The sequence below is a fragment of the Desmodus rotundus genome, chromosome 3 (genome assembly GCF_022682495.2).
Source record: "Desmodus rotundus isolate HL8 chromosome 3, HLdesRot8A.1, whole genome shotgun sequence".
NCBI classification, from domain to species: domain Eukaryota; kingdom Metazoa; phylum Chordata; class Mammalia; order Chiroptera; family Phyllostomidae; genus Desmodus; species Desmodus rotundus.
In genome coordinates, this window is record NC_071389.1 from 133257809 (window position 1) to 133283146 (window position 25338).

Sequence of the window (25338 nt, forward strand, 5' to 3'; positions counted from 1 at the left end):
TCTAACTTCAAGGTCTGGGCGCCCTCTATTAAGACACCCTGCATCTTTGAAAAGGTCATTCGATGACAAGTTTATCTCAATTCCTATTAGAAAGAGGAAGGTCATAAAGTAAAGAGATTAACAATAATTTCTTCTCATTTTATAGGAAAATTATTTTTGTAGAGTAGAAAATGTTTGTGGTCTTTTCTGGATGTGCACAGAGGCTTGGGTGAACTCATAATAACCTTCATGATTCAGGGATCTTTGGCTGTAGTTTTGGTTTATCCCAAGGTCCTGGTCTTGACCTTGAAACTCCAAGGTCCCAGATATTTGTACATACCCAGCGGCATGCACATAGGAATTCTTGCCCCATTCCCGTTTTCTTGGAGAGGTGGAGGAATAAGGTATGGATCAGATTCAGATGTAGGTTTGCCTGAGAAATTTCAGATTGATGGAAAGAAGTGGAAGAGATACCAGAGCAGAAAATTTAATGAAAAAAGAACCCCATCAAAAGGACACAATCTGAATAGTGTCAGCAGAGGCTGAGTCATCTAAAATTACACTTGGGCTATCTGTAATTATAAACTATTATTTCAGAAAATCCTGCAGAATTGCCAGCGTGTTAGGGGCAGAAACTGATAGTGATACGGGTTCAGCTATTAATGGCAGTTTCAGACATGTTTCCCTTATTTCTTGTTGACAACTGGAGGAAGGCATACCTCTGAGGAGCTTACCATTTAGGATCCAGGTTTTTACTACCTGTTTTTTAGGCTTAATGAACTTCATTAGCTCTGTTTCCATATTCACACATGAGACAATGTGGTGCCACCGAGTGTGGGACAAATGCCAGTTTGCTGAATTGTTGAATAGCAACCCTGTCTCTAGTCCGAGTGTATCCTCCAGTTCTGATTTGATTGGTTTGGTGTGTACATTGACTCGGATTCTAGGTGTTTTTCTTACAGAATGTCAACCATCCACCCCACACCCCTGCCAAAAAAATCCCCTTTGACATTCAAGGTACGTTTTTCAAAAGGGGTTGTTCATGACCACGTAATAATCTATGCCTGATGGGTGGATTACTACCGATTTGGCCTGCTTCCGCCTCCCCTGTGTTCCTCCAGGTGCAAATTAGAGAGAACTTCCCTCTACCTGTCTTGCTATTTTTACAACTTGGCATTCACTTCCTCTAGCCACCATATCTGATTGAGGAGCAGATCCCCGGCTGGCTCAGCAAGCTGGTGCAACGGATAGAATCTCTGCTCACCAGAAAATAAATTCCTGTAACTGTCAAACGGGGTAAGGGTAGGGTCGTGCTCAGCCAGTCCTAGCGCATTCCTACCCTGCTGGTCACACCTTCCTTGCAGATGACGAGGCCTATTCTCTTCCTCATCTGCCACATCTACATTTCCTTCAGAGGCATTTCTGAAGAAAGACATCTGTGTCACCTTGATCAGCTACTCCAGCCTTCTCTGACTGTTCACTTCTCTTGTTGCTCTGACATGTTTAGCCACGTCCTACTCTCGATGAACAGCTACTTGATGACTTTCAAGGTTGTATCAGTTATAACGCATTTAGTCAGCAGTATCAGAAAATGCAATTGAAACTGGCTTAAACCATGATTACTGGCTCACATAACTGGAAGACCAGAAGTATGTAGGTGTCAGGGCTGATTTCATGCAGGGGCACAATTGCATCACCAGGGACCTGGTTTCTTTCCTCTTGCCTCATCTTCCATTGTATCAGCTTCCTGCTAAGGCTGCTGTGCTGTTGTGGCCCTGACCTGACTGCAGGCAACTCCCAGGTCGACATACTTTCACTTCCTGAAGAATAAATTACAATTTACTCCAAAGCTCCAGCAAACCCTCCCTGCTGTCTTGCTGACCCACACATGTATCTGGGGCCAGGGAATAGAAATACTCCGATTTTCTTAGGCCCTCAGAATATGTTCCTTCTTTGCAGTTGGAGTCAACATCCCCAAAACTCATGGGCTGACCCACCCTCAATGACAAAAATATGGATAAAGAAGGGGCCTGGACGCTGGAGAGGCAACCTGAAGGTCGATTTTATTAGTCAAGAGCAATCATTTGCCCATCCTACCCTGTGAGTTCAAAACTCCATGTCCAGGATGAATTCCAACCCTGTGTGGATAAGATCTGTCTTGAAACTAAGTTTGGGTTTACTTGACAGCGGTTGGATTTCTGTGACTGGATACTATGCTCACATTGACGTCTGCTCCCTGGTGGCTCTCAGGCCTCACCTGTGTATCTCTCTCCCAGATGTCTCCGTCATAGGACTCTGTTTACCCAGATCACTTGGAGGTCCTAGGAACAGAGTTTAAAACACAAGATGCAGTTCTTGATTGAAAGGGACGAGATCGGTAAAGATGCACTGTTTGGGGGGAATGTTAGGGATTATGAGTGCATTCCAAATCACGGTGGGCTCAGAGGTGTGCTGGGGCCGGCTCACCCTGGCTCATGTAATTGACCATTAAATTTTCAAGAACTTTGTGAGCTCATTGCTAAACATAGTCATTAAGAATTAAAGTATATAAAGTTAAAATTAAATGAATTATGTTTAAAATAAAGTTAATATATACTCCAACTCACCATTTCTTAATTATTTTACTATTATCTGTGTCCTTGGAGCTATTTTCCATCTATTGTACATATTATACTATATTACTATGTCCATAGTGTACTATGTACAGACTGTATTGGACTACACAATGATATACTAACGTGCAACTCTCCCTAACTCGGCATTCAATGACATCATGTTAGTAGTTTGAAAATGGCCAATGTGGAAGTATTTATATGGTAGAAATTGGCAAACACTATAAATCAGAGATTTTTTAGTTATTAAACATTTACCAGCACACTACTGGCTGCCTTTCCAAATGTAAAACAAGAGTGATAGCAGTATTTATATTATTAGCTTGGTATGAGATTACAATGATGTAATTTATATAAAGAATCAAGCTCCGGGCAAATCAGTTGATGAATCTTGGCTATGACTGTCTCCTTCCCGGCCTCATTAATATGAGTACATGTAACATCATATGATCTGGAAGGACTGACTCCAAGTGTGCGTTAGAAGTATGAGGTAATATCACACTGTGATGTTGGCATAGTTATAGGAAGACATAAACCCTGTGGGTATGGGACAGAATGACCTTATCATCTGGCTGCTGTGTGATTAGTAGACCCCACCCTCCAGCCCACAGACTCTGGTCCTAGTGCTGAGGCAGGTTAGTAAAACGCCAGGGAAATTTCTTGGCAAGTGGAATGGGGAAACTGAGACAAAATAATTAAACAAGGTCAAACGATTTGAGCAATTTAAGGCCAGCTAGTAAATCACAAAGTCTTATTTCCCCTAACCAAGGACACTTAGGAGCAAATGACTTATACATTCCAGACCATGCTGGGTTGGACCCACCTCTGTCCTAGTCCCTGTTTGATGACATTCTTTAAAGGTGGTACTGACCAGAGAATGACCCTGACCCCTCTATACACTCATATTGGCGAATCAACATATTGAAGGACACACCTGGAAGACCAATGACTATTCTATTAAGACCTTCTCCTGAGATCTCCCCTAGGATTCCCACCTGCAGAAGATGGACAAAAGCCCTCCAAACAAGGGATGGAGACACACACTCTTTGTAGAGCTCCCACGCCCTTCTCTCAGGCACATACTTAAAAAACAACAACAAACCTCTGGGGGCTCCCACGGGACTTGCAACCAGGGGAACAGAGGGCAGCAAAACCCTAAACCTGCCTCCAAGGCCCTTTGTCTCTGACTTTCAGTGAGCCAATAGCAGCCCCGCCTTGGCTCACTCCTTTCCCATAACATTTCTAGGGAACCAAAGCAGCCCCACCTAGGTCCTCTTCTGTTGCTTCTTCTACTTTAAGCCCTTCCTTTGTTTCACTGTCCGCAGCTTTAATAAAAATGCTCTCAAAATCACCTGGACTTCTGTTTTGAAAACTTTCCTGCACGAAGTCAAGAGCCCACACACTATCAGCCAGCTGGAGGCAGACCTGCTGGGGCGGGTTCCTTTCTGATAACAGTGCTACATTAAATGTCCTCAGGGGTTTGGGCTGAGCTTTCATCGGCTCCTGCCTTCCTTCTCTCTCTTCTGCCCGCACCTTCCACTTCCCACAGGTGCTCTACGTGGTCTACGCCTTGGTCTTCAAAGGCCGTTGAGGTACCATCTTGGCGTAACTTTTTGTCTCTCGTCTTACCTTCCCAGTAGTCGATTGCTAGCTCTCTGCGGCCAGTGCGGTCGCTGCTTTATGCTGTGCCACTACAGTGGGGCTCTGCCACTCCAACACTGCGCCTGCTCTGCATGTTCTCAATTCCCCTTTCTCGGCTCCATTTTTCTCTCCTGTCTTACAAACCCCTGTTGACACCTCTTGGTTTTGGCACAAAACCAAAACTATTTTGAGAAGTTAATTGCCCTTCTCCTCGGCTTGTTAATTGGTTTATTTGAAAACTATATATTGACACCCTACTGTACACAGAGCACGTGTACTTGATATAAATCTGAATCAAAAAAGCACTTTGTACAAAGTTCCACATAAAAGTTACAAGTATAAGAGAAATGGGGGCTATGTAGAAGAAAGAGAAAAAAGGTCACATATCACAGGGAGGCAGGAAGAGGAAGGCATGAAAAGTCAATATCCCCTTAATTGCGGTTTTGTAAACCTTCTGAATGCCTGGCAGTGTTGATGGGCAGATAACTGAAGTTTTTGTTTATTTAATGCCTATGTGCCCTTAATTATTTTTTGAACATTTTATCTTTCTATGTTGTATTATAATTTCATTTACGTCAGAGGTATATTTATTCACCAAACCCCATCTCACTCCTCATGAGAACTCCTGTATTTGAAGGTGGTTTGTGGATTAAAAAGTTCACAATAAATCTCTGTTGCATGAAAGAATGAATAATTAATCCAAGTATTCTAACTTGATTTGAAAATTATATAGCCTCTGTTGAGGAAAAAAAATAATTATATATTTAGAGAGTCATAGAAACTAGGACCTTAAGAGCTGTTTGGTCTAATGATTCCGAAATCTGGCTGTATACCAGAGACAAATGGGGGCAGAACACAGAGCAGGTTAGCTGCAGACTGCAGTCCCCTCACCTCCACCCCAAACCAGCTGAAGAGAATCGGTGTGTTTTGTGAGAATGTCGGCTGGGCTGACAAGTTCAGACCCACAGATGAAATTTGACTTCACAACTTAGCTGTCCTTCAAGCTTGCAGTGCCCTCCTCCTTTCTCCCCCCTCTGCCCCTCATTCTGTCCCTCACTGCTAAAACAACCACTGAGCTGATGTTTGTTAAAGTGTGGGAGCATTTATCCCAGGATGTACTGAGAATCATTCTGTAACAGGCACTATGCTGAGAATACAATGTAGCCTCATCACAATCAAAAAACAAAACAAAATGAATAAATATGATCCCTACCTTTGTGAACTATAGTCAGTTGGGCGACTTTTGCATCTGGCCCCCAATCATCCAGACAACACTGAGCAAGCCCAAACTTTTCCACCAAAAGTTGGATAGAATTCCAAAATCATTTGTTTTACCTAAACAGGGATAAATCGTGCCTCTCCCTCAGAAGGCAGAAACCTCTGTGGTTCTGTTTATCTTTATAAAATGTGTCCTTCCCCGTGTACCCACCTCGTAGAGTTGCTGTAGTGAAAAGACTATCTAAAATGCATGGCATATCACTTTCAGTCCTAAAATGACATAATTTGCCACTTAATTCTCTCATAAAGTACCCTAACACAATAAGAAAAATAATAAACAAAAGCAGAAACTCCATATTCAGTAAAAGTAAAAGAGAGCTATGACCCTGAACCACAATATATGAAAGCAGAAAGTGAGGAAGAGCGATGACATAGTAGCTAATTCACTCTGAACATCTGCATTCAGGTAATGACCTTGAGGTTCTCCCCTGAAGTGTGGCTCTATATGTCACGTACGTCAGTGAAGCCGCAGGGCCCATTCAAATGGTTTCCCCAAAACAAGAGTGAGTCCATTCAGATGTAATTCTCTTGCTTATTTAGTGGCAACCAACCTTCAAGATCTCAAAAAAGTATTAGGGTTGGTTTCAAAAAGCAAAGTCCCCATTTTCTCCAAATACACTGTAGAAAGAGTAGTCCACAGGGTCATAACACATTCTTTGGTTTGTCTTTTGCTATGGGAGTGAGGGGCTCTCTGTCATCAACTGTGACACCCACAGACCTTCAGGTTGTACATACTTCCCTTTTCGTTTAAGTAAAACAGAAGGGAAGCATGGCTCTGAAACCCTGCGATTCTGCCTTTTCCCCCCTTGATGCCATTGAGCGTTGCTTGGAGCCCAGATATTTACTTTCGTAGGGCTTCTCACCGAGCCCATACCAAGATGGCAGAAGGGCAAAGCTGGCTTAGTCTATAGGACACTTGGGGATCTTCTTTATTAAGGAGTTTAATTGGACTTACCTGGGGTAGTACCAGTCAGAACAGGATATCCTTCCTCCTACATAATGGGTATTGATCCAGGAAGATGACTGACAAGGGTTCTACTCCTCAAACTTAACTCGGTACTTTCCATAAAAACATAAGTAAAATATGATGGATGACCAGGTACTCAGAATAAGGAGAGTCACCGAGTCAGCTCTTCTTTTCCTCTGTTCCTATACTAATAACAATAAAGCAAGTTGAGGAATGGTTTTTCCTCAGAGTTCCTTCCTGCACAATAAGCCTTTTCACAAAATCCTTTCTGACCTGTACTAACCCACAGACCACTCGCAGAGGGAGTTCCACATGGGAACGTTTGCAGAGTATTTGACAACTGTTTTGCTGTAGTTTTCAGATATGTGGTGCTTATCCAGGGGGAAAAATTAGCCTTTGCATTCTGGGAGTTGACTGGCCTAATTATTCTGTTTAGACTTTTCATCATGAGAAAACAATTTATTTCTCTCTCAACCCTGCTTATGGTTAATGGAACAAATGAGAAAAGAAGAGATTGTGGGAAAGAAGCCAAATTAATTGCACTTGGGGTATAAGCGTCAGTTTTGGACTAATGAAGGCATAAGGCTTATTTTAAAGAGTGAAAATTCTGATTAAGGACGGTTTTTAAAAAATGTAGCCCTGGCCAGGGAGCTCAGTTGGTTAGAACATCCCAATACGCCAAGACTGCAGATTCCATCCCCGGTCAGGGCACACACGAGAATCAACCAATGAACAGGTCGACAAGTGGAACAACAAATCAACGTCTTTCTCTCTCTCTCTCTCTCCCTCTCTCTCTCCCTCCCTCTCTTTAAAATTAAGAAACAAAAATTTTTAAAAAAAAGAAATGTAACTTTAATTTCAAACATGAATAATTATCACCCACGTCGGTTGGGAAGCTGGCCAAGGCCATGGCAGGCCGGCCCGGAGGGAGAGGAAAGGCTGTCTCCAAACCAGCATATTGCTTGCTGAAGCTGTTGCTGAAGGGCTTGTACAACTTTGCATCTTTAAATGGATAAAGCTTCTCTTTCCAAAAACAATAACATCAACATGGACACTCCTTATGGCAGCCCGTAGTCAGCTCTTTCATTTATTCACTTGACAAATATGTTTTTGAGAAACTTCTTTGTGTTAGGCACAGTTCTTGGCCATGGGGATTCAGTGCTGAATCAAAAAGGGGAAAAAAATCCCATCTCTCATAAATCTTTGGAGAAACAGGCAGTAACCAAGTAAATAACTACAATTTATATGACGTCAGATGTGTTGAGTGATTGAGTGGGAGGAGAGAAAGGAACTGAGTGGAGGATAAAAGGAATGATGGGAAGGGTAGGAAGGGGCCAGGGTTGTAGTTTTAAATGAGGTGGTCCGGAGAGGCCTCTTTGAGAAGGTGACATCTGGGCAAAGACCTGAACACAACTGGAAGCAGGCATCCAGGAGATGACTATTTCAAGAAGAAAAAAGAGCCAGTGCAAGGTCCTGAGGCATGAGCACATTGGGCAAATACCAAAAGCAGCAAAATAACTGGTGTGGATTGAGTAAGGGGGCCAGGAGTAGTAGTAGATTTGAGAGCAGAGGAAGTGGGCAGGGATGGGGAGAGGGGTTGGGTCCAGATTGCCTAGGGCCTGCTAGGTGATTATAAAGATTTCATTGGTATCTTGGACCAGGGAAAGTTCTGAAGTAATAAGGGGGGCTTATGAAACTTTGTAAATTATAAATTATATTTGGGCAAAATCTCTAGTCATTGGGTAATCGTAAGCATGCTGAGAAGGTCACTCCTCAAATAATAACCACCTAGAGGGTGGGCAGTGAGACTTGCCTGAAATTGCAGATTTTACAACCCAGTCAAAATCACTAGTCAAGCCCTGGCTGGTGTGACTCAGTGGATTGAGCACCGGACTGTGAACCAAAGGTCACGGGTTTGATTCCCAGTCAGGGCACAAGCCTGGGTTGCAGGCCAGGTCCCCAGCATACGGTGTGCAAGAGTCAACCACACATTGATGTTTCTCTCCCTCTCTTTCTCCCTCCCTTCCCCTCTCTGTAAAAATAATCTTAAAAAAAATCATTAGTCAAGTAACCTATATTAACTGTGAATGCAGTTGTCTCCTCATAGAGAAGCATTGTTTAACTATGGAAATATTTAGGATTAGTATAAAAATGTTTAAAGTAACCATATGCTAATATTATTAAGGTCAAATTTTGTGCACAGTTAGTATTTTATATATTTGCCGAAATATAGTATCTTAGAATGATGATCTTTTCGTGTTGTGTGTGGGTGTGGATGATCTTTTCATTTAAGCTTCAAACATGTAATTGAATAATTGATTTTGGTGAATATTACTAATGTTATACACAGTATGCGAATATTAAAAGGACTCAAGTTTCATCATATTCACAAAGTTAATTTGATTTATCTGAACTACTTAAGTATTTGAAAGAGTTTGTTAATCAGACACTTTTAACTGAAAAGGAAGTAGAATATATTACATTTATAAATGATGTTTACAACATTTGGAAGTGTTTAGGTTACCACGTTTATAGGTGAGAATCAACCAGTGTTATGCAAATTCCTTTAACAAATGGTTGTAAATATTTGCTAGATTTTTAAATAGAATAATAAGGAACACAAAATCTTAAGAAAGAGGCATATTTCAGCATCTGTAACTTTAATGAAAGGATCTTAATAAAATATTCTGAAAATCTTTTCTGCACTTAAAACTACTCCTGATGTTACATGAATGCTCACGTTTATCAGCAGTTGTTTACCAGTTTCTAGACTCCATTTCTTTGCCTCTGTCTTTCCACTGCTGACTTTTCCACTCACACCTTCATTTGCAGCATGTATTTTAACAAAATTACCTTTTAGAAAAAGAAAGATGCTCTGTGGGATCCCGGCAACTTCTGGGCTGTGCCTGGGCAGGCTGAGCAGCAGCGGGCACAGTTTCTTTCCTGCCACGCGGCAGCTCTCCTTTGGCACTAACTGTCCTGAAATGCTGCACTGGAGCCCAGGCAGAGTTAATCTTCAAGATTACAAGTTATGCATGTCTCTTCTGGAACAATTACATTTCCATATTGCACCCCATGTCCTAAAATTCATCATTCTGTAGCAAGATATGTACCTGGTGTGAAGAAAACAGTGTGTTCTAGCTTGTGTCAGATTAATGAGATGTCAACTAAAAGATAATATTTATTCATCTGAGTTAATTAAATAATGATGTTGCTTGGGAGGAATTCTTAAATAGTCTTGAAAATTACATTATAATCTACATTGTAGGTACCTTTTAAAGTAAAGCCACTACTGGTAACAATTTTTCTGTATCCTTCGGGCTCTATAGCTATGTCTAGGTCAAATTTCAGAGCTTTGAGAATGGGAACAGGCTCCTGGAGGGTGTTTTGTTTTGTTTATATACATATTTATTTCCAAATATAGTAAGCAAGAGAAGAATCATGAAAACCTATAAAGATGAGCTTAAATATTGCCTGAAGAGTTATAAATTTAACTGTGATGTTCATCTTAATATTTTGCTATAGTTCCTCATACAATCCATCAATTTGTAAAGTTTGATGTGTTGTAGGTTTTATGGCTTTTTGTTTTAGGGGGTGTGTGTATGTGTGTGTCTCCTACCAGAAGCACATATTCTTGCTAATATTTGTAGAAGAAGTGGTAGAAGTGACAGGAAGTGGAGAAAAAGCTACCTTAATGCATGTCAGGGAAATAAAACTCGGTGATCATGAAATAGTGTTAACAACTGGTAAGAGATTTTTTTCAAGAAAAACAATGTTCAATAAAACTGCTTTTTGTAACTGAAGACAAAAATTTTGGCCTTTCTTAAGTTTTGAGTTAGGTTTTTTCAGGATGATTTCTGCCACCACCAACAATTTCACTCGGGGAAAGGGAATTTCTTCCTCGCAGAGCCCTTCTAACTCTGTTCCTGCGCCCAGTCTCCACCTCTCCCAGACCACTGTGAGCAGTCCTCTCTTTCATACTTCCATGGAAACGTGTGCCTGTCTCTGTTCTGACACATGTCTGTCTGTCTGTCTATCTATCATCTCTCCCTTTCTCATACTTATTAGGGGTAGGATATTTTCTATAAAAAATAAAAATTGGGCATATGACACAGATTAAAAATATTATGGTGGATACAAAAAAAAATAGTAGGCTCTGGCTGGTGTGGCTTAGTGGATTGAGCGCCGGCTTGCAAACCAAAGGATCACTGGTTCAATTTCCAGTCAGGGCACACGCCTAGGTTGCAGAACAAGCCTCCAGTAGGGGGCGCTTGAGGAGCAACCACACATTAATGTTTCCCTCTATTTCCCTCCTTTCTCCTCTCTCTAAAAATAAATAAATAAAATCTTTTAAAAAATCCTTCAAAACAATAAAAATAAAATAAAACAGTAAAATGTAATGAGGTTAAAAGCATATGGAAGGGGGGAGGGAAGGGGGTTCAGCCGGGGTGGGGTGAAGGGATGAGGAGAAAAGGCATACAACTGTAGTTGAATAACAATAAAAATTTAAAAAAAAAGAAAAAAGCACATGGAAGGAATGCAGCATTTTTGCTAATGAGAATCTTAACTTGAAACACACACGTTATATGCACACACACACACCCTACAAAAAAGACACATTTATTATTAAACATTTTGCACCTGAAATAATTTCAGTTTGTTACTCAATTTTTATTCCAATTATTTAATAATTTTTTTTCTTTTTATAGATTGGCCTCAATGTAAAAAGAACAATGATTTTCAATTATCTTTTTGTTTAGATGTCGAGCTTCTTCCTTTCTTCCTTCCCCTTTGAAGAAAGTGTGGAGAGTCAAGAACATAAACTATTTTAAAGTGTGCTCAACTGAAGGGTGCAAGTTTGGGAAAGAAATGTGAGAAGTAAGGGAAGTGGGGGCAGCAGAAAGCATTGCTGGAGGAAGAGTGGCCTACGTACAAGTCCAGAAGTGACAGAGGCTGCTACAGGTATTGGAAACTGCAAGTCATTCTGATTGACAGGAAGACAGTATTTGAGGGCAGATGGTGCTTCAGAGACGATGAGAAAAATCATAAAGGGCCTGGTAAATCCCACTAGGAGCTCAGACTTTCTGCAGATGGTACTAGGTAGTCATTAAAGGGTTAGACAGCGAAGGGGCATGACCAGAATCCATTTGAGAAGGGGTCTGTGGTTTCCGTGAGAAGGATGTCTTGAAGGGGGATGGATCAGGATGTAGGAAGGCCAACTGGGAGGTTACCACAGATTATTTGTGTGTTTACTGTCAGCCAGCTTCTCTATGGACTGAATGTCTGTCTCCCACCCCGCCTCTCCCTGCCCCCCCAATTCATAGGTTGAAACCTAATCCCTAATATGATGTATTTGGAGGTAGGGCCTTTAGAAGTAGATTAGATCATGAAGGCAAAGACGTCGTGAATGGAATTAGTTCCCTTCTAAAGGAGATCACAGAGAGCTCCTTTGTCTCCTGTAGAGAGTCCCTTTGTCCTAGCTGCTACGTGAGGACTTACGGAGAAGACTGGCTGCGTCTGAACCAGGAAGTGGCTCTCACCAGACACTGAATCTGCTGGCACCTTGATCTTGGACTCCCATCCTCCAGAACTGTGAACAAAATTTCTCTTGTTCATAAGCCACCCAGTCTATGGTGCCTTATCACAGCAGCCTGAAGGGAATAAGACAGACATCATCTTATTCACCAGGACTTGGGGAACACTACACCCAAATTCTTTAATAGAAAAATTACAGATTTGTTTCTATACCGCAGTACAGCTGAGACTTCTCTGAAAATTTCCTCAGCAAGGGCAGGGAATGACTCGTGACACTCGGAAGGGGAGAGGAGGCCTTCTGACACTCAGCAGACAGAAGAAGGTCATTCCTTGTGGTCATAAGCTAGTAAACTTCAAAGAGGCTGTTTGAAAAGGGTATTGATAGATTGCATTATGAAAGCATTACAGTATGTATCCAGTAAAACACTAAGATGTTTTGTTGATTTTCACATTCTTTCTCAAACTACTGAAAAGCAGCACTGTCTTATTATTGGAAGGGCTGACTTTTCTCATAAATCTCTAGAGCCTAGAACAATCCCTGGAATATAGTTGGTGCCCAAGCAATATTTGTTTATTTTTTATGTGCTAAGCACTGTTGTAAGGACACATTCTTACAACAACCTTATTCAGACACTTCAATTATTCTGATTTTAAGGATGAGAAAAAAAAAGGCTAAAAAATCTTAAGATTCAAACTGAGATTTGACTACAAAGGCCATTATTTAAATCAGTCTTTTCTATTCATTTGTGGGATCTGTGGAGGAAGTGACAATATCCAACAGATAATCAAAAATAAGTGGCTAAATTTAAGAGAAAAATCTAGCACACGGATGCACATTTCAAAATCATTGGCATTTAAACTTCTATTGAAGGTGAAGGAGTGGAGTAGTATCATCTGCGCAGTGCTTTCAGACCTGTCTGGAGTCAGGAGTAGCGTTTTTAATGGTGACCCATTCGCACGCTGACGCGTGTGCGTGTGTGTCTGCTGTGAAAATACCTATCCTTATATAATGTGATACATTGTATTATTTTCAATTCTATTTTGTCTATGCAATTCTATCTCATTTATAAATGCTACTTGCAGTCCATTAGCCTGATTACCTAATCCAAAAATACGCCAGGCTCTGCAGTGTGAAAACCACTGCCTTTACTAATGTGTAGTGAAGAAGCAAGCCACCAATGGGCAACTCACTAACCATATCTGGTATGTAGGTGTGTTCTCTTTGGCCAGCTATTTCTGCTATGCAGATACATTATGCTTGAGCAAAATTTTAAATATTGGAGATTTTAATTAAAAGTCTGGATTTTCATATTCTTTTGAAAAATAGGAAACTTTTGCTCATAGTCATATTACCTACTGGCAGACATTGACTGGAGTCGAGAAGCAGCTGTTTCCTTGGCAGCCACTCCTTCTAAGTCCCTGATACTGAACATCAGCTGCCGTTTAAGATTGTGCATGCATTGTTTTTAGTTTCCTTGTTCTTATGCATTGATACAGCATTCCTTACTGTATCAACGATTAAGAGAGCCACATTATTTTTCTCATATACAACCTGCTTTATTTATTTATATTATCCTCAAATCCCTGTAAGTACTTGGGTTTGTAATCCACAGTGTAGAGTGTTAAGGTAGAGAGTCAAGGATGGAAGCCTGGGCAATATTCACAGTAAAAGAAAGAGGAAAAGAGCCCTAGAAAGATACTAAAAAGGAATAATGGAGGATTAGGAGCAAACGCATAAGAATAAGCTGTAAGGACAACCAGGGTTAAGAGTATCAAATTCAGGCTCTATGATCATTTTAAAGCCAAAGGTATTTGTTGATTTAACTGGTAAAAACTGCCAAAGAATGAAGCAGGGTGCAGCCAAGAGGAGGGCCCCAAGAAGGGATTTGTAATGGGGTCCAGGACTTGGGGTGTCCAGGAAATATTAGAAAAATGTATGTAGGATGTCCTCACCCCCACAAGCCTGAGCCAGGGGGGATGGGACACATGGAACAGGGCCATTCAGAGCTGTTTTGGGTAGCAACAGCTTTGTAGCTAACCCCTGGCAGTCATTTAACATATCTATAACCTTTAACTGGTTTCATAGATATGTTAAATAGCTGTGGTCCTGCTTTGAGCCAGGGAGATGGGAGTGACTTCCACCCAAGATAGGACTGGGAAGCAACTCCCCCTGGTTACAGGGCCTGAGTGAAAGGGTGGAGATGATTGGCTCCATGCCATGGGGCCACACCTGCCCAGACTTACTATGGCAGCCCAGTAAAGCTGGAAGAATATGAGGATGCTGGCAGGTGTAACTGACTGTAGGAGGAGTCAGAAATGGGGCTGCAAAGGAAGATGGGCACTGGGATTTAAACCTAGGCCCGGCAGCCATAGAGTGGAGGAGACCATGCGGCTCTGAAGTAAATGGGAGAACCATGAGGTTCTGAAGCAAGTAGATAGATAAAGGTCCCTGTGGTTCTGAAGTAAAAGAGTACCACGAGGTTCTGAGGGGAAAGGAAGAGGGCCAGGATCAGGCAGCTTTGGTGAAGTAAAGAGTAGACCATGCGGTTCTGAAGTAAATGGAAGTACCACGCGGTTCTGAAGGAGAGTAGAGAGGACCATGAGGTTCTGGAGTGCTTCTTTTTGCCACGCGGCTTAGGCAGCAGGAGAGACTTTGCCGGGAAGAAAGGGGAGAGAGGACTCTTGCTGGTGGGTCATGAGAAGGTGCCGCATGGCTTTGGATTAACTGGAGATTGCAGCAGCCACACAGCTGATGGTGCCCGGAGCCTGAATCACGGACTTCTACTTCCTTTCCTGAGACACGGTACCCCAGACTGGGCACAGGGAGAGGGAAGGACTGTGCATCTGTGGGTATTCTAAAGGACTTTGGTATCTTATTGAAGTCATTAGGTCATTACTCTTAAGTTTGTGTAACTTTTAAATAAACAATTCCTTTCCTTTTCACCAGTCTCTGGCATTGAGAGACGGCTTTCCTCTGGTGGCGGGCATTTCGAGCCTGGCAGGTGGGCGTGGGGGAAGGAACCTCCAGAGACAGAAAGGGGGAATCCTTTCTGTAATAATTTATCATGAACCACCCCCTGCCCTGCTCTGTAACAAGAAGATTCTGCTCTCTTTAGTTGATCCACCTGAGTCCTATCCCCACTGCCAGGAAGACACAGAAATGAAGGATTTCATAGAGGGGTACCTGCTGGAACATGCCAGGATTTAGACAATAAAGATACCAAATGCGATAGCCAGATACTATTTTGGTGGTGGTGTTTTGGGGGCTGAGCAAGAATGTCGCTCCCACACATGTCTTGCTGTTTAGAGGAACGTTTGTGAGAGAGAGGTGGTAATGGAAGCCCCTGTCTCAGTGTGGATTGGGACTGCGCGCTCCAGCATAACTCTAGCCATCCACTGGGGAGTCCGAATCACCTCGCACTCATGGGTCCAAGGAACCGGTGCAATTGCTGAGGTCAGACACATGGCATGATATCCTTGTTAAACGGTGAGTCCATCCTAGTGATGGCTCACTGTCGTGGCACAGCATTGGGGTGGGTATATAAGATGAGTCGAAGTCCTGGGAATAAGGCTTTGAGAGGATTTACAGTACAGAAGAAGTCATTTACAGCCAGCGTTAACTGAGCGTGCTCCCTATGATGCCTAGAATAATAGGGCATTTGGAAAATATTGGAAGACTTAAATTTCTATTGCATCACAAAAGAATTAAAAGTTGCTTGGGACTTAACAATTGAATATTGCACTAGACAATTTGAAGGAGAGAAACAAAATAAGTTGTGCTGTAATTTTCAAAAAGTACTAAACCCTGACAGTGATCAGATGGGGGGGGAGGGGGCTGATGGGGAAAGAAGGGGAAGGGTCAAGGAATGCTATAAAGGACCTGTGGACCAAGACACCCGGGAAGGATTAAATGTGGGAGGGGATGTGGGCAGGGCAGGGAGAGTAATGGGGGAGGGGAGAAGGGGGACAACTGTAACTGAACAACAATAAAAAAAATTTTAAATACTAAACTCTTACTTTAAAAACAGAAACAATTTTAAAAAGGATTTTCACCTTACCACGAATCTTTTTGTTGAACTGTAAAGGAAGAAGAAGCGAAGAGAAAAGCCAGGCTATCCTTGCCTAAATGTCAGTCTTGGAAACGGAGGAGTGTTTACTTTTCTTTTGTTCTTTCAAATCCCAGGGGAGCGAAGCAGGCTGGAGCTTCTCTTTGCTTTTTCATCCGCCAGGAAATAGCACACAAAGGCAAGGCTGCTCGGAGCAGGGCAGAGACATTTGTCTGGGTTTTTTTTCTATTCCCTGTGGAGCTGAGCTTTTAAAAACCTGCCCACTGTGCTTCTCTGGTGTTGTAAGCACCACGACTTGTGTTTGTTCTCCATACAGGGTGGGGCAAAAGTAGGTTTACAGTTGTGAGTACATGAAACAGAGTTCATTCTTGTATTATTATTTATTAATTATTGTATTTTTTCCATACAAACAACTGTAAACCTATGTTGCCCCACCCTGTATATCACATTTTCCATGTTTTACCATGTTAGCAAGTTAAAGTGAATGCTCACAGTACAGAAGTCTATATTTCTTTGATTATTATTAAAGGTAGAACAGCTAAAATACTCTAAGTATAAATTTGCCTAGAATTAATATACACAATACTTCATATGTTTTGTAGTCAGCCATAGCATGAACTAAGCAAATTTCTAAAACCTAAGATTTCACAATGAATAAAATATAGATAACAATCATTGTAACAAGAATTTTATTCCCTGCAGAAGTATTCTCAAGTCCAGGAAAAGTGGCCAACGCGATATGTAGGGCAACAATGACTTAGCAGTACTTCCTAGTTTAAACAGGGTCACTTTCTTACCCCAAACTCATCAATCTAAATCCCTGTGCCCTTCAGGAGGGAGGATAAGAGTATGGTTAGTTTAGCCAAAATCTCCCCATATGAAGTATGAGGACAAGAAAGGAGGATCCTTGAGAGGATCTGGTAGATTTGGTAAAGATCTCGGTGAGGTGCCTCTATTCTGCCACATTGGCATCAGAGGATGAAATGAGAGAATGAGGGCCATGCAGGTTTGGAGCTCATGGGCAAATACATGGTAGCTCCTATGATGGGGATTGGTATGCCCTCCAGTTTCAATACAGTCTTGCAGCTTATACAACAATAATTTTGATACTTAAAATGTATTTTGCATAATTTCTTTTTTGAGGCAAACTCATGTATAGTCCAATACGATCCTCAGAAGAACTTCGTGAGGCAGTAATAGAGGGACATTGTAATTTTATTAATATACTCACTTTATAATTAGAAACCAAGGCTTAGAGACCTGCACATAGTCACTCACTGGGGGGTGGGTGTAGCATCGGGATCTAGAGTTCGAATCTCCGGTGTGAGCTGTGAATGTGCGCTCACAGGGGAGATCACATAGTTATGGACTCTGGGCCTTGCAGTGGAGGGGTCGGCACTCACAGCTAGTTAGCTGTGGACAAAGAAAGGGAGCACATGGGGCCAGACATCTAATTAAACCAGATTAACCAGGAAGCTAGAGCTCCCAGGCACTGCAGGGGGGAGTAGCATTGCCCAACCAAGCGGATTAACATCCCTCTGTTTCCCTGAGCAGGTGGGAAGAATTGCCTTTCCAATATCCCTGGGGACAGCTGGCTCCTTCTCATAAGTTACAGAGTTAGGGGAATGGGGAAGGACCAGTTAGTGACGAAATTCTGAGGCATGCACAATGGAAGCCCAGATGGTGCAGGAGGAGGGCCCAGCGAAATCCTGCGAAGAACCAGGAAAGAGATTGGTTAGTTTGAAAGAAAGCTTAGTCCTTCCCAAACCCAAAAAGATATAATCAAAGCTTAACAAAGGCCCGAGGTGGGAGGTTTATTTGTTTGTGCGTTTGCTCATTTGCATGCTCTCTCTGCGTAGCAGCCGTGCAGGCCTTGAGGCTGCGTGGACCACCGCGGGCCCAAGCGCGGGCCCAAGCGCAGCACTGGTTGCGGTCCAAGCAGTCTTGGTGGCAGATGTGCAGATGGGGAAATGAAACACAGAGAAGTTCTGTATGTCTGGGCCCTGGTTCCCCTGGGCTTGGTGAGGACAAGTGCGGGCTTGCGGTCCCAGAAGCTGGACTTACTCTGTAGCGAGGCAGAGTTGAGCCATCCGTGGTGGATGAGACAATGGGCACCTGGAACAGTCCTTTGTTCTCTTTCCAATAAACCTTGCCACAGTTGCTCACATCTTCTTATGCATGGGTCCCCGAAATGTTTTCCTTGTGACTCTGTGGAAGCATCCTATTTCTACTGGTAACAGAGGTATGTCTTTTCATCAGCCTTTCAAAGCTACCTATGATACCTGAGATCATTAGGATTTTGTAGGGCTTTTTATATTTAATAAGATTAATTATAACCAATCTTGAGATTGTGGTCAACTTCCCATAACTATGTATTGACTCAGGAAATATTTATTATAAGAGAAAATTGAAAATGTTCAATATATAATTATCAAATAAATTGAAAGTTCTGCCATGGGCATAGCAAGATCACTGCCTTTCCAGGTCCTGTCTCATCGTAAAGTATAATAAGCAATGATTTTCTTTTCACTTTTTATGATTTTGTGGTAACAAGACAGACATACACAAAAGCCCCAAAGGCCAGAAACTATTTTTTTCATAACTAACCCTCAACTAGGGTTGTAGATATGTGGCCAAGATAGTTGCTACGAGGAAATGTAAGCATGGAGGGAAAAGGAAGTAAAGAAACAGGGGCACTGAGAGTTCAGTCTGATGGTGAGAGAGCAACAACCAGCGTCCGGGGCAGCTGTGTGGGGCAGCAGTGGTGGGGTGTGTCCAGAGGCCACGACAAGCGGGGCTGAGGGCAGCGCTATTCTGCTCGGACTGTTTCTTGGTGTCACTTCAGTTGTGGCCTTGGCTCTCTAGCCTCTGTTCCTGGCTACTCCATAAGTCTGTTTCTCCATGTCTCTTGGCTATTCTGTGAGCCGCTTGATATCTTTCCAATAAACATCTTTCTTCTAAATTGGCTCGAGTCAGTTCCTGTTGCTTGCAGATAAAAAAATTCCAACTGGTGAATTGCACAGCTAAATTTATTTGCTCATATAACAAATTCTGCAGGCTAGTTTGTGCTAGTCACTGTCCTAGAGGTTAAGGATACAACACTGAATATGATCAACACGATACTCGTCTTTATGGAGATGATATTTTAGTTAGGAGTAAAAAGACAATAAACAAGAAAATACTATCACCTCACGTCTGTCGGAATGGCTACCATCAGTCAATCAACAAACAACAGGTGCTGGTGAAGTTGTGCAGAAAAGGGAGCCCTAGTGCACTGTTGATGGGAATGCAGACTGGTGCAGCCACTGTGGAAAACAATATGGAATGTCCTCAAAAAATAAAAAATGCAACTTCCTTTTGACCCAGAGATCCCACCTCTGGGAATATATCCTAAGAATCCCCAAATACCAATTTAAAAGAAAATATGCACCCCTATGTTAGGTGCAGCATTATTTACAACAGCCAAGATTTGGAAACAGCCTAAGTGCCCATCAGTAAATGAGCGGATAAAAAAGTTGTGGTACATTTACACAATGGAATACTACTGGGCCATAAAAAAGAAGGCAATCTTACCTTCTGTGACAGCATGGATGGACCTAGAGGGTTTATGCTATGTCAAATAAGCCAATCAGAGAAGGAGAAATACCATGTGATCTTACATATACGTGGAATCTAATGAACAAAATAAACAAGCAACATAGAAATAGACTTATAGACATAGAAAACAGACTGACAGCTGTCAGAGGGGAATAGGTTGGGGGCTGGGTAAAAAATGTAAGGGGATTAAGCAAAAAAAACCCCCAAAAAACCTCATCACCCATGGACATAAACTATAGGGGGGGAATGTGGGAGGGAGGGGGTGGGCAGGGTGGAGTTGAGTGAAGGGGCAGAAAAGGGACAACTGTAATAGCATAATCAATAAATATATCAAAAAAACAAACAAACCTCATTGACAACAGTGTGGTGATTACCAGAGAGAAAGGACAGTGGGGGAAGGTAGGAGATAGTAAAGGGGGTACAAATGATAATGTAAGGGGACTTGACTTGGGGTGGTGAACACACATTACAATACACAAATGACATAAAAAAAGAAAATAAATAAATGAATGAAATAATGTCAGCTAGTGAAAAATGCTATGGGGGGAAAAAGCAGACCTAGGAGAAAGTAACCAGGGAGCAGGGTTGTTCCACTTTGGGTTGGAGTTAGAAAATCTCCTGTAGAGATGATTTGACCTGAGACCTGAGTGTAACAAAAGAAGGCAGACACAGGACAGTCTTTGGTCGTGACCTTCCAGGTGGAAGGAACAGCAGGAGAAAGGCTCCTAAGGTGGGAATGGCCTTAGTGTGTTCGAGCAACAGTCAAAAGGGAAGTTTGTGGAGAGCCCAGTGAGGAAGCTGGGAGGAGTCTAAGATGAAGCCAGACAGAAGCCGGAGCTTGAAGGCTACGGTGAAGGTTCAGATTTCATTCCAAGCACAGTAGGCAGCCACTTGAGAATTTTAGGTAAGGAAGTGAGAGAAATTGTTTCACTGTTGCTCCGTGGAGAATGGATCATAAAAAGGCAAGGGCGGAAGCCAGAACTGTTGGGTGCCTGGTGTAGGAGTACAGGGGAGTTAGGACGTACAGAAAAGGTTTTTCCTTCAGAACCTTTAGGTTGTCCCGGATGGAGAAGTTAGCAGAGACAAAGTGAAGGAAGCATCTGCCTCAAGCTGCTTATCTCACACCTTGGAAAACAGTTTATATTAATCAAGGGCACCCTGAGCCAGGGCCATCATGTAAATGTTTGAATAAACACTTCCATTTCCAAGGAATTGAGAAGGTCAAGGCAGTTTCTTTGTTCAATTTTTATGTAATTTTCCATTCCATTCAGCTGAAAAGAGCAGGCAGTCAAACAGCATTGTTCAATTCTTCAGCTTTGTGATAGAGAGATAGGACATAATGCCCCCAAAACCAAAATGTATTTTCCTGCCACTGAGATGTTTTCTTGGTTAATTCAGGGTTTCATGACAAAGAATGGTTGCTTCAGATTGTTGAGATGTAGACCAAAGCCACCGTGCAAACAGCTGTCTTGGTCTAGAATGTTGTGTATAAGTGCCCAGGACTGTGCGTTTAAACAAGCCGGATGTTTTAGAAGCACAGAGCCTGGTGTTCCCTCGGGTTCCTTATAATGAACTCAGTAAAACCAGTAAAAAACTTATCAACAGCAAATATTGATTACATACCACTATTTATTGATTTTATTAATACTTCTGTGAAACTATTCCTAGTTTTAGATAAAATGAGGACATGTAAGAACAGTTTATAAAATAAGTCAATGAAAAATGTTCTTATTTTGCCTTTTACAACAACATGGGATTTTTGATCCTGTGTAACATTCCTAATAGAGAACAAATTGATAATTAGGGCACTTACTATCCAGTAAATAAATTGATCCACTTTAATTGTCTCCACATACAACTGGTTTGACTTTTAAATGAAATAATTAGTAAGATCAAATAATTGCCAATTCAATTAACATATGTTTTAGTCCTCTTTGAATGAATTATTTCCTCCTTAATTAATTATGCCTGTATCTTTATATTCAGCTGTGCCAACTATCATTTTAAAGTCACCTTGTAAGGATAGGGCCTTATGGAACCAAGTTTTAATTGAAAATAATGAAAATACTGGCAACATCAAATCTCAGAGATCAAAGGTAAGATTCAGGTATTAGTTAGGGGACAGGATCTAAGTTTTATGGAAATCTTACTCTATATTAAATATAGTGCTAGGCACATTTAATATATAAGCTCATCTATTTCAGACAAGAGCCCTTAAAGAAAGTTTATAGCTTATAAATAAGGAAGCTCCAAATATGTCAAACTGATGAGTAGCTGAACCAAGACTAACCCCAAATATTTTGTGTTTTCTACATATACTCAGCTGTGTTTGTATATTATTACATCATTATCTTTTCTCTATGCCACTAAATACCTTTTGAAAATGTAGTATTCATATGGTGCAAACCATTCTTTTGATGGATACCCTGGAATCACTAGAGTATATTGAATCATTCTTATAGATGAATACCAACAATTTAATAAACTTTTTTCTTTTCAATCATATTGTAAAAAAACACCCTACTTGCCCACATTTCTGATTATTTACTAAAAAATAGATTCCTTTAAGTAGAATCACTGTATTAAAAATACACATTTTTAAAAGGCTTTCGATATATCTTGCCAAATTTCCCTGGTTGCTGCCTCCAGAAAAGTTGTAACAATTTGTTCTCTTACCAGTCAGCATCCACAAAAAAAAAAAAAACCACACCCACAAGATAACTGCAAATTTGAGAAGCAAAAATGGCATCTAATTATGGCTTTAATTTGAATTGTAGCTTACCAGTGCAATTGGATCATTTTTAATATGTTCATTTATCATTTGCATTTCTCCTGTAGCTTGCTACGTTCCCCTCCTGCTATACCATTTAGCTTTTTCTTACTAGTTTTGGTTTGAGAATGTTTGTTCTTTCCTTTTTTACTTTCTTGAAGGGTTTTTATAAAATTGCTATGATGTGTCTTCAAATGTTCGCTAGAATTCACTTATTAATCCATTTCAGTTCATTTGTACTTTGTGGGTAGATTTTAAAATGTTGATTCATGTTGTTTAATGGCTATAATACAGAGAAGGTATATATGTTTTAGTTAGTTTTCGCAAGTTGTAGTTTTCTGGAGACATGTCAATTTGATCTAGGGTTTACACTTCATTGGCATGAGGTTGATTTTTAAGATTTCTTTGGAAATTAAATAATATTTCTGTTTTATTTGGCTTAGTTTTGCTTAAATTTTTTTGAATAAACATTATTTTTTGGTAGTTGTTTTGTCTTAGGTAGTTAAACATCAATTTTTTTAACTACCTAAAAATGTTCTAATTTAATTTCTTTTAAGTTTGTCCTCTGATAAAAGATTATATTTTTTTATTATCATACATTATTTTTATTGTATCTTTTCCATCTCCCCACACTCTCTTCCAACTCCACCCATCCCCTTCCCTTGCAATCGCTACACTGTTGTCCATGCCAATGAGTTCTTTTTCTAAAATCATATTTTTAAAACATCTGCCGTGGAGTTTGAGGGAAGAGCCTGTCCCACACATTGATAGAGTAGACAGGCAGGCAGCTCCCCGTCTGTGTTAATTCAGCAGCACTGGCGGATGGTGAGGTGGGTGGAGGAGGGATTTTAAACAACAGAAAATTTTGGACACTGGAAGTCCAAAATCAAGGTATCAGCAGGTTAGGTTTCTTCTGAAGCTTCTCTCCTTGGCTTGCAGGTGGCCGCCCTCTTCCTGCCTCTTCTCAGCGTCAGCCCTCTGGGTGTGTGCCCCTGGCGCCTCTTTCTGCGTCTTAATTTCTTCTTCTTGTAAGGACACTGGTGAGATTGATGGATTAGTGCCCACACTAACTGGCCTCGTTTTAACTTAATCCTTAAGGTCCTGTCTCCAAATACGACAACTTCTGAGGTACTGGGGTTGGGGCTTTAACAGGAGTATGCAGCAGGGGGAGAAGCAACACAGCCCCTCTTTGTGGGACTGGGTCCTGAGGACTTGTGGATCACCCCTCTGCAGCCTTCCCAGAGAAGGTCCCAAGGCGGTTAGAACTTGGGCCTTACCTGGAAATGCGGGGGGAACCCCCCCAACACACACCATAATTTCAGCATTCTTAGTTACATTATTCAAAAACTCTATGCCTTGTTTTTGCTTCTTCTAAAATGGACCGATAATGAAATGAAGCTTTTTACTCCAATGATCTGTTGATTTCTGTATAGATTTGAAATAATTTCTCTTTAGTTTAGAAAGAGAATACATTTCTAATAGTATGATGCTATACTAAAAAACTTAAACGTATGAGGTGACTAATTTCAATTCAGAGATGAGAGAATGTATTGTGAGGTGTAAAAACTTATCTCTTGATCCAACAATGATATGAGTAAAAGGAGTTCCCTTTGAACTTTGATTCATGGTCTCCTCATATCTTCACTCTTCACTCCTCTTGCCAATTTTCAAACTTTCATTGCATTTTTTTTCAAAGGAATTTTAGTGAACAGCTTGCAGGCAGAGTCAGACACGCCTGGTCCACTTCTTTGTTTAGCTACAAATCTGCTTTCTCTGACACCTACCACAGTGATCTATGCCATCTGGACATACGGTGACGGTCTGTCTCGCTACCCATCACCACATCATCCCCCGAAGTTTTCACTGTAACTACTTTGTCCTTTTCCCCCTGGCTCAGAGGGTTACTAGGACTACACCCTCTAGCTACATTCCTCTCGCGGCTCCCTCCCACCTCTAGGGCACTGGTCTTCACTAGCAGGGGTGTCCAACTTTTTGGTGTCTTTGGGCCACACTGCAAGAAGAGTTGTCTTGGGCCACACATTAAATATACAAACACTGACGAAAACTGATGAGCAAAAAACAGGTTTTAAGTAAATTTATGATTTTGTGTTGTGCCCCATTCACAGTCATCCTGGGCCACAAGCAGCCCATGGGCTGCGGGTTGGACACCGCTGATAGGCTTAGGATTTTTAGGAAGTGCCACGAACATATTTTTGGGGAACAGAAAAAAATACTACAACTACTAATTATATCTATTTTTATCTCACATTAAATTGTAGCTTTGGTCTATAATTATATTCTATACTGTATAATGTATACTTACACAGTACAGCTATAATTTACCAATAAATAAACACACGTGCAAATGATTTATTGAATGAACAGAAGTCATCAGGATATGCCACTGACCTAATGGGTCGTGTCTGGTAGTTTGTCAGTAACCGCTCTCAGGATCAACACCTGCGGCCGTTGACGAGGCTAGGATTGCGCTATGGTTCGAGCACACAGATTTTGTGTGTTGTAATACACTTGGCAGCATTTGGGGATATGCTGGCATCTAGTGGGTGGAGGCCAAGGACGCTGCTACACATCCTGTAACACACACAGGGTGGCCTCCCAGCCAGAACTCTCCAGCTCAAACCGTCAACAGTGCGGACTTGAGAAACACTGAGGCAGACGGAGGGCTGGGCAGCAGTCACAATCCCGACTTCTTCCCATTCAAAGGGGAGCTGCGGAGCTGGGAGGGTTCCTGGCAGTGTCCTGCCTGGGCCAATCATCTGATTCGGGCTGCCTCCAGAAGGGGGCCTGACCTTAGGAATGGCTTGCTTCTAAAAGCTATATAAATGCCTACAAGATGTATTCTTTTACATATTGTTTTTTTTATTTGCTCAA

The 25338-nt window shown here is 41.5% G+C and overlaps 1 long non-coding RNA gene across 1 annotated transcript in view; it reads right to left on the reverse strand.

Annotated features, from left to right (window-relative positions):
* Nucleotides 1–9585, reverse strand: part of LOC112322130 (uncharacterized) — a 31047-nt gene extending 21462 nt beyond the window's left edge. The window contains exon 1 of the long non-coding RNA XR_002976612.3: nucleotides 9331–9585. This is a non-coding gene — a long non-coding RNA (uncharacterized lncRNA). The remainder of the gene's footprint in view (nucleotides 1–9330) is intronic.
* Nucleotides 9586–25338: the final 15753 nt, after the last annotated feature.